The sequence below is a fragment of the Amborella trichopoda genome, chromosome 2 (assembly GCF_054954075.1).
Source record: "Amborella trichopoda isolate Santa Cruz 75 chromosome 2, AtrichopodaSantaCruz75HAP2 v2.0, whole genome shotgun sequence".
NCBI classification, from domain to species: Eukaryota; Viridiplantae; Streptophyta; class Magnoliopsida; order Amborellales; family Amborellaceae; genus Amborella; species Amborella trichopoda.
In genome coordinates, this window is record NC_142337.1 from 13,304,267 (window position 1) to 13,320,054 (window position 15,788).

At 40.0% G+C, this 15,788-nt stretch overlaps 1 pseudogene across 1 annotated transcript; it reads left to right on the plus strand.

The window, feature by feature from the left end:
- The first annotated feature begins 1,477 nt into the window (after positions 1-1,477).
- On the plus strand, positions 1,478-14,429 carry LOC18448092 (acetolactate synthase 3, chloroplastic-like; annotated as a pseudogene). The gene is made up of 3 exons (XR_016049211.1): positions 1,478-3,666; positions 13,428-13,590; positions 13,843-14,429. The product of XR_016049211.1 is annotated as an acetolactate synthase 3, chloroplastic-like (transcript).
- The last annotated feature ends 1,359 nt before the right edge of the window (positions 14,430-15,788 follow it).

The following is a 15,788-nucleotide window of genomic DNA, read 5'->3' on the forward strand; positions in this document are numbered from 1 at the left end:
TAAAGTAAAGAAAAAAAGTTAGAGATGTTTTTAATTTTAGAGAGAGAATGCAAACAGTAGATTTTATGCAAAGCAAATAAGTAGAAGTGATGAAATAAAGTAAAGAAAAAAAAGGAAAAATTACGTTCATACAGTTTTATTTGACCATTATTACGTGATGATCCAAAAATATGCCATATTTATGCATACTTCCTTGTCCTTTGATTTTTTTTATTTTTTTTCTTGTTTGCCTCATGTTAAATGTTTTAAACTTCGAATCGCATATTAAATTTATTTATTTTATTTTATTGCCACTTTAAATCTTCAAAAGCCTGAAACCATCAAAAAATGCGATGTAAACATGTTTCGATATTAGAAATACCGGACCGCCTTAAACTTTCAAAAAATGAGGTCTAAATGTAGTACGATATTAAAAACATCGGACTACCTTAAACTTTCAAAAAAATAAAGCCTAAACGCCTAATATCGGACCACCTTACCTTAAAAAAAAAATTTCTAACTCTCGAGACACGCCTTCGTTCCAGGTTCTACCTATTTTGAAGAGAGAAATCCACCAAAGAATAGAGATACAAGAGAGATAAAACAATGGTTTTTTTTGAGGGAAACAAACCTTCTGTCGCGCAATGCCCCAACTTCAATATGTGGAGCCCATATATATAAGAGCTCTCAACCAAACTATCCACTACTCACGTTTTGGATAAACTTCCTATTACCTATGCGAAGAGGGAGATGACTTTTCACTATCTTAACTACCCATACTCCACTTTACTTAGAGAGATAAAAATAATTTTCTATTACAATAAGATATTTATAACCCTTGCCGCAATCCCTATATATAAGGAGTGCAAGTCCCTACATGAAGATCCCATTAGAAGTAATCTTGATTACATACACAGTGCCACCAAAATGCATCTCACTGCACATGTCCAACAGAAGACTTTTTTATTGAATGAAAATAACATTTATGAAATGTAATGTCCACGTGTCGTATATCCCTGAACCAACATACATATTCTAAAAGAAAAAACAAGGAAGAAAGAGAAGGAAGCCCACGTTAGAAAGAGAAACAATGGAGGGACATTCAGGATAGAGAGAGGATATAAAAGGAGGAGAGAGAAAGAGGGAAGACGCACAATTGACAGAGAAGGGAGAGATCTACATCAAAGGCAATGAAATTGTGCAGATGAATGGTTCAAGCGGATTTTTTAATCTTGCTATCATATGCACGATGCTAAAGAGGGGAAGCTCCTTAAGAGCCACGGATCGCTTATGAATAGAGGAGCAAGAGTCAAGAGAGAGAGAGACCAACGGTTAAGACTAGTCAGTAGAGCGACTGCTCTAATCCCTTTTTTCACAGCAGAGAGAGAGATTGAGAGACTCCATTAAAGTAAAGCCAACGAGGAGAGAGAGAAACCCTACGTCCCCCCGCACTCCCTTCAAAATCTGCCCCCCTTCACCTCAGCCGCTTCTCACTCTTCTTTTTTTGGTCTTTCCCCTTTGATTGTGGTGGCCACATGTAGAGAGACAGAGAGAGAGGGAAAGAGAGCGCCATTATAGAAAGCTCTCTCCCCTACAAAGCCCACTCTCTGTTTCATTCTCCAACCCCGCTTTCTCTCTCTTCAACTATGGCGGCAACTGCGACTTTCTCCCTCTCCAACCCCTCCTCTCCCTTTAGAGAGAGAAAATCCTCCACACCACCTCCTCACCACCACCACCGCTACCACTACCACCGCTTTCTCTCCTCCGCCTACTCCACCCCCAAAAAATCCTCTCTCTCTCTCTAGAAGCGGTCCTCTCCGACTCCCCCATCGACCCTGCAACCCTGACCACGCACCAAAAAAACCTCTATTCCCCTTTGCCCTCGAGCTTCATCTCTCGCTTCGCTGATGAAGAGCCTCGAAAGGGAGCTGACATTCTGGTTGAAGCTCTAGAGAGAGAAAATGTTCAACATGTTTTCGCCTATCCAGGCGGTGCTTCTCTTGAGATCCATCAGGCCCTGACCAGGTCCACAACCGTTAGCAATGTCCTTTGTCGCCATGAACAAGGTGAGATCTTTGCAGCCGAAGGCTATGCTCGATCTACTGGTAAGGTGGGTGTTTGTATAGCCACCTCCGGACCGGGAGCCACCAATCTGGTTAGTGGGTTAGCTGATGCGATGCTTTCCTTTAGTTGCCATTACTGGTCAGGTTCCTCGTAGAATGAATGGAACTGATGCTTTTCAAGAGACCCCTATTGTCGAGGTAACCAGGTCTATAACGAAGCACAATTATCTTGTTCTTAATGTCGATGATATACCTAGGATTGTTAGAGAAGCTTTCTTTTTAGCTTCATCGGGTCGACCTGGCCCTGTGTTGATCGATGTGCCTAAAGACGTTCAACAACAAATGGCGATACCCGATTGGTATCAACCCATGAAAATTCATGGTTATATTAACCGATTGCTGAAAAATCCTGACCTTTCTCAGCTTGAACTGATTGTACGTTTGATTTTGGGATCGAAAAGGCCTGTTCTTTATGTAGGGGGTGGCTGTTTGAATGCTAGTGAGGAGAGGTTTGTTGAGCTAACTGGGATACCAGTTGCTAGTACTTTAATGGGGTTGGGATCGTATTCATGTTCAGATGATCTCAGCTTGCGTATGTTAGGAATGCATGGTACTGTTTATGCAAATTATGCTGTTGATAAAGCTGATCTTTTGTTAGCTTTTGGGGTTAGATTTGATGATAGAGTGACAGGAAAATTGGAGGCTTTTGCAAGTAGGGCGAGTATTGTTCATGTCGATATAGACCCAGCTGAGATAGGAAAAAACAAGCAACCCCATGTTTCTCTATGTGCTGATATCAGGCTGGCTTTACGTGGGTTGAATCATTTGTTCGAGGAGAGAGAAAGGAGTGTGTCCGATTCGTTCATGGAGAGAGAGGGTGGTTTAACAAATGTCGGGCTCGATTTCTCGGCTTGGAGACAGGAATTGCAAGAGCAGAAGAGAAAGTGGCCTCTGAGCTATCAGACTTTTGGAGAGGCTATTCCACCCCAATATGCCATTAAATTATTAGAGGAGTTAACTAAGGGAAAGGCCATTATAAGCTCTGGAGTGGGTCAACACCAAATGTGGGCTGCTCAATTTTATGATTATCAAAGGCCAAGACAATGGCTAACCTCCGGTGGTTTGGGTGCAATGGGTTTTGGATTACCTGCTGCCATTGGAGCTGCGGTAGGTAACCTGATTCTATTGTAGTCGATATTGATGGTGATGGTAGTTTCATGATGAATGTTCAAGAACTTGCAACCATAAGGGTCGAAAACCTCCCTGTAAAGATGATGGTTTTGAATAACCAGCATTTGGGTATGGTGGTTCAATGGGAAGATCGATTTTATAAGGCGAACAGGGCTCATACTTATCTTGGAGACCCATCAAGGGAATCAGAGATTTTCCCCGATTTGTTGAATTTCGCAGAGGCCTGTGATATCCCAGCTGCTCGAGTAACAAAGCTTAATGAGCTCAAGGCTGCCATTTTGAAGATGTTAGAGACCCCTGGGCCTTACTTATTGGATGTTGTTGTGCCTCATCAGGAGCATGTGCTGCCTATGATCCCGAGCGGTGGAGCTTTCAAAGATATAATTACAGAAGGAGATGGGAGAACTTAGTACTGAGATTGGAAGCCACTATGGTTTGTGTTGCTGCTGATTTAGGGAATGTGCGTTAATTGGTTGAGTTAGATCATGCTATGAGTCGGTTTTTATCGTATATCTATTGACTATCATAGTTCTGTTCCTTTGAGCTAAGAATGTTTTAGGGCATGGTATACTCTATGAGCTATTGGGGTAGACCTACAACTTCATGTTTTTAGGATATCTATTGTTATTGTACTCTATTGGTGGTTGAGTATTTATGAGGTGCTTTCATTTCGTACTCAAAACTTGAGCGTGATATATTCATGGCTAATATATAGTTCATTCTAGCTGTTCGATTTGTGCTTCATGTTTGTTTATTTGTTCCGAGCATTGAGATTTTATGTTTTGATGGCTGGCAATTCCTTTGAGATTATGTTCTCTACAAGTGAGAAATGCGATTAATATCTTGAATCATTTTGGATTATAAGAAAAAATTATTTTGAGTTATTTTGTGCCCATATCGAATGCCATTATCATGATGCCAAATTGCCAATCGTATTGGAATTACATTGTTGTTTATAATGAAGTTTTTTGTTTTTCACCATTTCATGGGACATCATTTTATTGATATTTTTAGATTCTCATATGAGAGGTGTGATTTTAATGTGCATGGGTCGTAGGGTTTCATCCAACCCAATAGCCTTAGACAACACTACAAAGAGTTCATGGTGTTCACGGATAGCGTGTTTGTATTTGCAATGGTATGATAGTCACTGCAGATGAAGATGACACTAGAAAGAGTGCATGGTGTTCCTCAAGTAGCTAATTTCCTGTATCTGTATCTGGTGTTTGTGTCCTAAATATTTGCAAAGGTAAGATAAATTTTATAGCCTGATGTTAAAATAGTTTAGTAGTCTCATATTTAAAAGCACCTTGGCTCCAAAATACTGCAGGAAGTTCCCATAGGATTTTGTGGATCTCACATTGAATCTATTGGAGGCAGAATGTGAATAGCCACATGAGCCCCAAGGGAGTCCCTGTTACTGGTTAGTGACACTGTTTGACAATTGATTTGGATGGTCCTTGCGAAACATTGGTCTCATCAATTCTCATGTCGATCTGTTTTCCATGTTATGACAAAAAAAAACATTGCTCCACATGCAATTTGGGTCATCATTTGAAAATCATCGGGCCGACTTGAAAATCACCCGGGTAAGTCACCCGGGTAAGTCCGGATCATGAGCCGAGAGATCTTGGGATCCCGGGAATAGCTTATGTCCTATGAATTTTCACAAATTTATAATTTTACTTATTAAAAATTCCCTGTCTGCCTCAGTTTTACCTGAGTCGCACTAGGGGGGACTCAATCTAGGGTCTTTGTCGAGTGTAACTTTCCAAACACTGCTTCGGATATTCATTGTCTCCCTTTCTCTATGATAAATAAATGCGGAAAAATATCCCTATCAATTTTATTAAATGTAGCCATATAAGGATTATGCAGCTGCATAAGGCATCATTTGGCTTGGGGCGCATTGCACACCCCTGCATAGGCCAGAATTTGTGACGTGCCCTCATATGGAATTTGTGACGTGCCCTCATATGTGGCACATCACCATGCATTAGGAGAGATGCATCTGTATAGGTTCTCTTGCTCATGGGTGAAAATGTTGCTCATGAGAAAGAGCAAAAATGTTGGGAGGATTTGGGAAGAGTATAGGACCCCTTGAAAGCTCCTTAGAATCATATTATCGTGGGTCCAAGGGCTTAAAACTGAAAAATAAAGGAAACCAAGTTTTTTTTGTGTTTCCGAAATTTTCAAAACGATTGGGGGTTTTTTTCTTGATTATTTGTGCGATCGTTTTATTTTTTTTCGGCCAACATTTTGAAGGTTTTAGGGTGAAACTTCACAATTCGAGGGATTCAATGCCGAGGAGATTAAAATCTAGAAATTGATATTTCTTTGGATTTTGGGTTTGGTATTGAAAGTTTGAAACCAAGGATCAATTTTTTGGTAAGTTCAGAGTCCTACCAATATTTTTTTTTATTTTTTATGAAATAATGTCTTCATCTTCATCAAGTAACAAAGATCTGATGTGGAAATATTCGAGATTGAACAATCCAAATGATCCAAATAGTGTTTTTTTGTATGCTATGTGAGAAAACATATTGGGGGGTATTTTTGGGTAAAAACAACATCTTGCTAAAATTATCGGGAATGTGAAGCGTGCCCTTTAGCAGCAGAGAAATTAGAAGAGAGACTAGGGCATATTTGGATAATTCTGCCTTGCTCATCTATAGACTCACACCTATAGTTTTGGAAGCAGACTGACTGGCTGGTAATCAAGCATAGGATTATAAGGGAGAATGTTCTGTATATTTATGGAAATGTTGGGTGAAGAGGGCCTCTCCCTAAGGGGCCATTGGATGTATTTCATACCCCTAACCCCAAAAGTGTGGTAGACTATAAGAGTAAAAAACAGAACAAACCACACTTTATACAAGTGGGTTTACTGAGACGTTTGTGCTTCTCTAGCTGCAAAGTTATGGTCGAGGGAATTGGGTACTTTGGCCCCAGGCTTAAACCCTATTTTTCGATGACCTCAGTTGGGCCTTTATTAAAGGACACAGTGAGAGATGTGAAGACAAGTTCTCAAAGAGAAGGGTGGGAGAAGTTTGCAGTGACCATCATGTGTGATGGATAGATGGAAAGTCTTGGTCCTTTATGGATATCTCGTGTTGTCCATAAATGCGACTTTGTGGGTCGATGGATGATATTGTAGACTTTGTTAGGGAAGAAAATGTGGTACAAATTGTTGGTGACAGTGCCAATTATCTGCAGTTGGTCATCTCTTGACTTTGAAGAGGAGGCATGTGTTTTAGACTCGTTGCGCAACTCATGGGCTTGATCTCATTCTTGAGGACACAGTGAAGCTATCTATGGTCAATTAGAAAAAGTTTGTCATTGGTTTCATCTACGATCGTGCCTTTGTCCTAAGCATGATGAGAGAGCTTACAAAGAAGTGGGAGATTGAGAGCCAGGAGTCACTAGATTTGCCATGACATTTCTCATTCTGCAAATCCTATGCAAGCTCAAAGATGTCCTAAGCAGTATGTTCACTTCAGAGAGGTGGACTAGAAGTAAGTGGTCAAGCATCAAGATGGGAGAAAAGCAGAGAAAATTGTTCATAATGCATCCTTTTGGTCCCAAGTTTACTTTTCCTTGAATAATTCTAGCCCTTTGGTGAAAGTGCTTCAATTGGTGGATGAAGATGCGATGCCCACCATGGCTACATACATGAGGCCATGATTAGGGCAACAAAAGAGATAAAAATGGCTTTGAAGAATGACGTGACCAAATACAATCCCATACTTGAGAATATAGGTAGCAGATGGGATACCCAGTCCCCCTATGCAGTGGTTTACTTTTTGAATCCATCTCGAATCAGATTGCATAATAAATGGAGCACTCTTATGTACTTTAAGAGGTTAGTTCTTTATCCTTCTATAGAAGATGAGATCCGAAGTTGTGAATTGATCAAGTTCAAGCATACTCTCGGGAACTTTGCACGTGCTATCGCGTTTCAGAACAGGGATGCTACACAACCATGTAACAATAACAAAAGTGGAACTTTGACCTTTGAAGTTTGAATTTCACCAACACATTGTTAACTAAATTGTTTTCTCTTACTTTCTTATACTTGTTTAGTTATATTAAACTTTTTTGAGAAGTGTTAACTATTATATTGCTGAAATAAAAGGATTACAATTGAGCATGACCGAGAGGACCCTAAGAGCAGGTCTCTCGGTAAAGTTGGTAATTCTATAAAAAAATGGGCTTATATAGGGTGCCCCATACATGTGCCCCTTTTTGGGGATGTATACAATGAAAAGAGAGAGAGGAAGGTGGGATCAAGAAAAAGAGGCTAATGACTGGTGTCCAATTACAAAACTATGGAAGCTGTGTAGTTGAGAGAAAGACTATAGTGTTCCTAGCTCCGTCTTTCGCCAGAGGTCCGCGTGCTCGTTGGACGTCTTCCAAGTGGGCCTCCATGAGACATCCATATCCCTGCATAGGTGAGCAACCTCATTAAAAATGGGTGCTAGATACGAACGCGGTGACGTAGACCCAGTCACCCAAGCTATAATATTTTTTGCATCTCCTTCGATCAGTAGTTGTGAGCCCCAGTCTCGGTTAAAAGATTTTAGACCAAGGAGCAGTGCCAAGGCTTCCGCGTGTGAGAATCATAGTGGCCGAGGTATTCCGAGTACGTGTAGAGGATGTTACTGTTATGGTCTCTGAAAACCCCGCCGGCCCCTGCATGGCCTGGATCCCAAGAGAGCATCCGTCGAAATTGAGCTTGATGGTGCCTTCCTGTGGAGGCTGCCAGTTGTTTGCTCTTTTGGGTTTTCATGGCCTATGTTTGAAGATATGTAAGGAGGTCGCAAAGATACCCGAAAAGGCCTTATGATTGGAAGCCCAAAAGATTACTAGGGAAGTAACCTTATGGAAAAGAGCCTGAGTGTGGAGTTTGTGGCCCTAAAAGATCTTGGATTTTCTTTCATTCCAAATGACCCAAATGGTTGCCGCTATTGTTGCCCCCCATAGAAGCCTTCCTGCTTTCGGCCAATGAACTGCAAGGTCCATAGCCTGAAGAGCCTTGAGGAAGGTGGAGTTACCCAATGAATGTTAAACAACTGTAGTATTTGAGTCCACGAGTCTAAAGCAGTGCTGCAGTAAATGAAGAGATGGGGGTTGGTTTCTTCCTCGCTCTGACACATTGCGCATCTATTCGACATTTGACGTCCTCTTTTTTGCATTTGGTCCACTGTTAGTGCCCTTTGTAAGTAAGCAATCCAGTTGAACATTTGAACTTTGGGAGGGGCTATAGTGGACCAAACATTTGAGAGCGGAGATTTGGGATTGAGTGGGTAGGTAAGTGGTTGGGTGAGTTTCTGGTAAAAAGAGGAGACCAAGAAGTTTCCAGACAGGTTGGGGGTCCAGATCCCTCCCATGAGAGGGGAGAAAAGTGGAGTCAAGGGTTGCCAAAAGTGTGGAGAAAAGACTTATTTCCTCTTCCGTAAGATTTCTTCTGAAGTTGGGGTTCCAAATCCTTCTATTACCTACGGCCATTAACTCCTCTGCCACTGTTGCATCCTTGTTTGAGGTAAGTGAGAATAGCGAGGGGTAGTTGTCCCTGAGAGGGGTATGTCCTAACTAGAGATCGGACCAGAACTTAATTCTAGTTCCTTCTTTGATTTGGAATCTAATGTATTTTTTGAAAGGTGAGAGAACGGCCGAGAAGGACTTCCACACACCAGAGGCGTTATTGACCTGTTGCCTTTCCGATAGCTAGATAGTTTGTGGAATGCGGTATTTATTCCTTAGTATCTGTGCTCACAGGGAATCTGGTTGGGTAGCAAGGTGCCATCACCATTTCCCTAGTGAGGCCAAATTATGTTGTCTCAGGTTTTTGATCCGTATTCCCCCTTGAGATTTAGGAAGGCATATATTGTGCCAAGGAATTAGGAGGTACTTTGTTTTCTCTGGTTGTCCCGACCAAAGAAAGTTCCTCATGAGTTGTTCAAGGTGAAGAGCCACTGAGCTAGGTATCTGGAAGAGGAACATAAGATATACAGGGGCATTGGCTAAAGTGGCTTTGATCATGGTAGACCAGCCTCCCATTGAGAGGTATCTCCCTTTCTATCATGCTAGACGCTTGTCCACCTTGTCTATGATGTGAGCCCATTGTCTCTTTTTAGGTTTTCCCAATCCCAGTGGGAATCCTAGGTAGGATGTGGGTAGCTCTTCCACTTTGCATCCCCAATTAGGGATGAGAGCTTTAACTTCCTCAGAAGAAAGTGCTACCCCCATCATTTTTTATTTCTCCATGTTGCCTCTTGGAAACATTGAGGTATAGTCTGAGATTGTTAATTTCCTCTTGCAAAGCATCTAGGAACACCAACGTGTCGTCTGCATATTGTAGGTGAGAGACATTTGGGCCCTGGTGGCTACACCTGAAACCTGATAGTAGACCTGCTTGGTTTATATGCGATAGCGAGCGGCTGAATACTTCAGCCGATATGGTGAACAGGAAAGGGGAAAGAGGATCCCCTTGGCGCGGATCCCTCGAAGAGGGGAAGAAGCCTTTAAGCGTCCCATTGATTAAGATGGAAAAGTAAGGATGGGAGTAGCATCCTCTCATCCACTTCCTTCATCTATCCTGAAAACCCATTCTCTTCATAGCTTCCTCAAGGACAAACCAGTCAACATGGTCATAAGCTTTTTCCCAATAGATTTTAAAGATCAGGCTCGGGATTTTGGATCTGTGCCGAGAGTGGATACACTCGTGAGCCACTAGCGCTCCTTCTAGAATCTGTCTTCCTTTGATGAATGCCGTTTGAGATTGGGAGATGACCAGCGGGAGAACTGGTTGTAATCTTGGAGCCAAAACTTTGGCTAAGACTTTGTACGAGGAATTTAAGAGACTGATAGGGCGAAAGTCTCTTAGTTCCTCTGCCCCTTCTTTCTTTGGCACAAGAGCAATGAAGGTTGCATTGATAGCTTTGTGGAGAACGCCCTGGTGAAAGAATTTCTCAAAGAAACTGAGAAAGTCTGGGCGAAAGGTATCCCAATAACTTTGAAAAGGTGCTATCGGGAACCCATCTGGAAAGGTGGCTTTAGGAACCCATCTTAGTTCCTCAGAAGGCATTTTTGGTTAAAGAAAGGTGGCTTTAGTAGACGAAGGATATTACTCGCCAAGTCGCGAAGGAGATATATTCACTAATTTGTCAATTGGCAAACTCAAAAACATCTGAAAATGCACACCCCAGCATAAGTATGGAACTGCTATTTGACTCTGACCTCCTCCCCATGAGGATCTGCTCAAGCATATGTAAATACATAAGCAAGTGAAGTATAAGCTCCAAGAACTTTATACCAATGCTAAGTTCAATGTTGGCAAGTGAGGAATGTGATTTAGTTATGGTTTACTCTCACTTGAAGTGCTCCCTAAGTAGAACCTATCAAAAGCTCAAATTTAGGAGATCGGTTCGTGTGAGAAACTTGGAGATAACACTGACAAAATAAAAATATCCGAAGGGTTTCATATTTCAGCTGTTTTTTGTGTATCCAATCTCTATGAGTACCATGAGCAGGAAATTGATCGAGAAATAATCCCATTGGGGGAACAATTTTTAAACACACCTAAAGAAAATATTTTCCACATGCCTTACACTCAGCCTACGGACAGTCTACAACTGAAAATGGGTAGGTAATTTATAGAGCATTGTGGACCTTTCATTGGAGTCTTTCTTGGAGAAATATATAACGCCCAACATGCCGAAGTCAAGTTCTCCTTAACCAGGGGAAGATGATGCAATGGACCACCCAAAATATTTCAACATTTTCAAGAACTTTTTAAGGGCTTCTAGATTATTAGAAAACTTTTTAAATATTATGAAATATGTTGCAATCTTCTATAAGACCTTAGAAAATTCTAAAATATGATAGTCTTTGAGAGCATATTAGAGAGTTCTAGAATAGTGAAGAAATTCTAGAACACATTAGTATATATTAGAGCTATCTAGAATAGTTACAGTGTCCTTGGATCTAAAGGGGAATCTTTTAACAAGATTTTAGGTAGAATATGTTGTAGGAACACTCTAGAGAGTGAACATTCTCGTAAGAAAATTCTTGGAACAAGTGTTGAGGTTAAGCTCCTCCTGTATAAATTTCTATCCTCTTGTAATAATTCTCTTGTTGTTTTTGTTCTTAAATTTTCTTCAGATTCTTTCTTACTTGAGTGTAGGTGCATCACTCCTCAGGCCAGGGACACTCCTTGAGGGTCCTTCATCCAATGGCTGAAAATACTCTCTAGTAATGGGTATTTTGGCCATCTTTTCCCCTTCAAATTTCACACATAAAAGAGATGATTCTACAATTTTTTGATTTGATACACATTTGAGACATGGAAGTTTGTTGTTTCTTACATGCTTGTAGATCTTAAAACTCACACACAGTGGCACTCAAACTCTAACAACTTCCCATCAGTGATTCTGGGCCCTTCAAACTCAATTTTGTTTATGAAGCCATTCTTTTTCAAAGGTTAAGAAACCAAAATATTATTCAAAACCCTTATACCAGGTCTCCTTTAATTTTAGGCGGCCATTTAGGCGGCAGGAACCCTTTGCTGCCTAGTCACCATCTCACACTTTTCAGAACACCATCTCACACCTTTCAGAACACTGCCCCTAGTCGATTTGAGAAGTTTTTAAGTCACGACTGACATGCTAGGTATGGAACCCATGTAGGTGACATGGAATGATGACAAAAACTTACATAATGATTCCCATTTTTAGCCTTGTAGATGAGACTCTCCTAGGAACAGTGGTATGTAATGATACTAAAATAGGGAATTGTAATTTATTTAAGAGGTATTTTGGGAGGTGTAGAATCATCAATTAATTATGTTAGGCAATTTTGAATTTTTTTTGTCAGCCTTTTTATTTGAAAGGTAAGCTTTTATGAGTATGAGGACCGATTTTGTGGGAGTGGAAGTAGGTCAGTGAATCAATAGGGATCCATGTGCGAAGAATGCAGTGTAATGTTTTCTGTTACTGTTCCATTAAAAAATTGTAATGATTTCTATTTTTCGAACATTGAATTACATATTTCTCACCATTTGAATGCTATAATAAGACATTATGAAAACAATGCTATAATATGACCTTGGCAACAGATATGGGAGAAAAGAATTGATTTGAGTTCTGCAATGCTGTAGGCCCATCAAAGTGGGCCTGTTGCTTTGTGAGCTCTTCTGTTGCCTTAACTATACCAACCTAGTTAATATATAAGTAAGTTTCTGGGTTTATTCATCTGCAATTTTCTTCTTTCTTCCATTTGTTTTATTAGGTTTATGACAATCTAATATCTCTCTATGCGCACTCTTGTATATGAAATTATCAATTTCTAGTGATCCAAATTGCCAATATCAATGTCCATTTCTTATAGTTTGAGATAAACTGATTTCCGTTTCAAATGATCTAAAATGCCCAATATCCCTTGACTGCCAAGCTATTTAGGTGATTCCTACTCTAAAAATTAGGAGTGAGAATGAGGATGAATATATATGCTAGTGCTTCAGCAACAACAGATTGCAACCAACAAGCAATGTCATGCTCTAATTCTTGTTACGCAGAGTGTCATGTTCTAATTGGGAGTGTTTGTGTGCCAATGTTCATGAATCTGTGGGCTGATGCACCCATTGATATGTGCTTGTCCTTGTTTAAACATGTGAGTTTTCGTTATACACACTCTTGTACATGTGGATCTTTGCATTAGCTTCATCTGCTGTACGAAAAGTGTATACGTCTAACCAAGATGTTGCAATCTAAGATGATAATTGTCAAAGTTTCTAATTGGCCTATTTAGAAATTCTTTTTTCATTGTTTTTGATCAAGTCACTAGTTCTGAGGAAGAAAACTAGAATGATGTCTCTTCTGGTCATCATTCAGAAAGAGAAAAAGCTTTAGATCTTTTTTCATCTTAGCATGCGCATGTGTGTGTGTGGGAATGATGGAAGAGTAGCATCAATACAAAGTGGTATATTAACTTGGCTATGCCAATTGGTGTGATCAATTGTGTACATGATTGTTTGAAATTTTGAACACTTTGACCAAGTTAACATGGCACTACTGTGAACATTATTCAAAAGTTACTTGAGATTTTCAAGATTTCAGGGGGGAAAAAACGTTCCCTGAGATTTGGCTTATATTACAGAATGAAATTAATCATATACGCTTCTTTTGTTTCCTGCAGGCTTGACTTTATGGGTGCTCTAGATTGGAAGAAAGTGATTTTTGAACATGAAGGGTGGCGGCTTTCATCTGCATGTCACTGCATGCTGGAGTTGTTCATATAGTTGCTAATATGTTCAGCCTCCTATTTATTGGAGTTCGTCTTGAACAAGTGTTTGGTTTTGGTAAAGTTCAGATCATTCTCTTCATTCCATTGTTTTGTGGACGCCTCCTTCATATCATTGGTCTTGAGCTCAACCAGTAAATGGAGATCTAAAATACGAGTGTTTATCTGGGAAAGTATTGGCATTTGTATAATGTGTGAACTTTGGGAATGCCAACTTTTCAAATGCAAGCATTTAACTTATTAAAAAAGTTATTTGTTCCTTCAACAGACTATGTTATTTGTCCCTTATGTTAATATTTTGAATTTGCAGCTACATCGGTGGGTTGATCAAGCTTTATAGTGCACATCCACTGGACCATTGACCCTGTTCTATTAGGATGGCTTGTACTAACATACTCATTTCAGGCTATCCTAGAATCCATATCAAGATGCTATGCATTGCACGATGCATACTACTTGTCAGTCTTTATGGTATATGCATGCATGTGTGTGCGTGCTCGCGCGTGCGAGAGAGAGAGAGAGAGAGAGAGAGAGAGAGATCCAATTGTGTTGAGTCCTTGGATATCTTTTTCAACGGTGGCAAATGGAGCAAAACTTAGTCTATTTCTTGGAGCTGAGGGAATGGGATACAGGTAGACTGGTCTTCCATGGCAGAGCAGATGATCAAATAAGCTAGGATTTTGCAAACCGAGATTGTATTCGATTGACTGGGAGATGGTCCAATGGACTGTAGATTAATTGTGAAATGGAAGGAAATATTTAGGCCAAAAGCTACATTGGTTGGATGGCCTAATTCCAGACTCCAATCGAGAATGCTTTTTCTTGGGATTGTATCTTAATCTATGTAAATTTTTTTTTTTTTAATAGTGAAAATGCACTGAAGTCAGGCACCCCAAAGCTCCATTTCTCCTCTGGAATCTGGAATCTGATGTCCAAGTTTTTGCATCTTTGTTTATCATCCAAATTTTGTGATTCTTGTCATTTTCTGCAGTGGATGGTCAATTTCAGATGTGATCAGAGCAAATCATTACTCTTTAGTTATCTATCTGGAAACCTCAAATTTTCTAGAAAAAAAGGAAAATGGAGCAAATCTCTTTGGCCAGGGTATTTGGGGCATTTTCTTATTAGTTGGGCTGTTGTTGTATCTCATATTAAGGTTAGGTTGTTTTTGTCATGTTGTTTTGGATGTAGGAGGCCTCTTAGATTCTTGCTTTTGATTCTATGGAAGTGTCTTCATTTGAGATACATGTGGTTCTAGATCTTTGGAAGCTTCTAACTGAAGGGCATTCTGGTTCTGTTTGTTGTTGGGATACCTTGTTTCCCACCCTTTCCGGTCGCCTATGTTAGGAAGGAAGAATGAATCCTTTATTACCACTTTCTTTTGCTCTCTCTCAATCAGACGCTATCGGATATTCGTGATCGTCAAATCAGTTCAGATTCAATTTAGGTCGATGTTAATAACTTAAACTTTAGGGACCATATTAGATTCATAAATATTAAGATAGATTGTGGACTATAAACCACAAAATATTCCCTAAAACCTATTTTTAGGAGAATGGAAACAAAAGATAGGACAAATCCCAATACTTCTAAGAAAATATTACTTGATAGACGTAAGACCTAAAATCAGGCGGAAGAGCTACCAAAAGGGAATTACCAACATGTGGCAAAATATGGAGGCTATAGAGAACAGTGATTCACACCATGTAGATGAGGCATGGATGGTTTAGATTTGATCCAGGCAACTAATCTCTTGATTTATGGGTGTTTTGCCAATATATAAGCCCCTTCTAGTGATTTTGAGGGATTGCTTCTAGAACAAAAACAAACCTAGTCCTAGCGTCCTTAGTTCGAACATAGCAAACCCAAGGTGAACTCAAACCCAAACCTCTGTGAAAATCTAACCGAATGTAGGCTCTGACAAAGTGTCCCAACAAAGCACTGCCATGTTCCAAAAAACAGAATGACAAAAAAAATCTATCAGGCTGAAAATCTAAAGGGAATCTTAAATGGTAGAAAATGAAACAAAAAAGAAAATATCGGGTTGAAAATCTGAAAAGAACCTCCCTTGATGGAAAAAAAGAAGAGAGAGTAGGGAATAAGTAATCCAAATTTCAATATAAAATACAAATACACCTAAATCTCCACAGTCAAACATCTGGTCGTGCCCATAAAAGCAAATTAAGGGGCATTAGCTAGATCTACTATCAAAAGTATTTCCGAGTGAACCAAAGGACTTAGGTCATCCAAACCTCG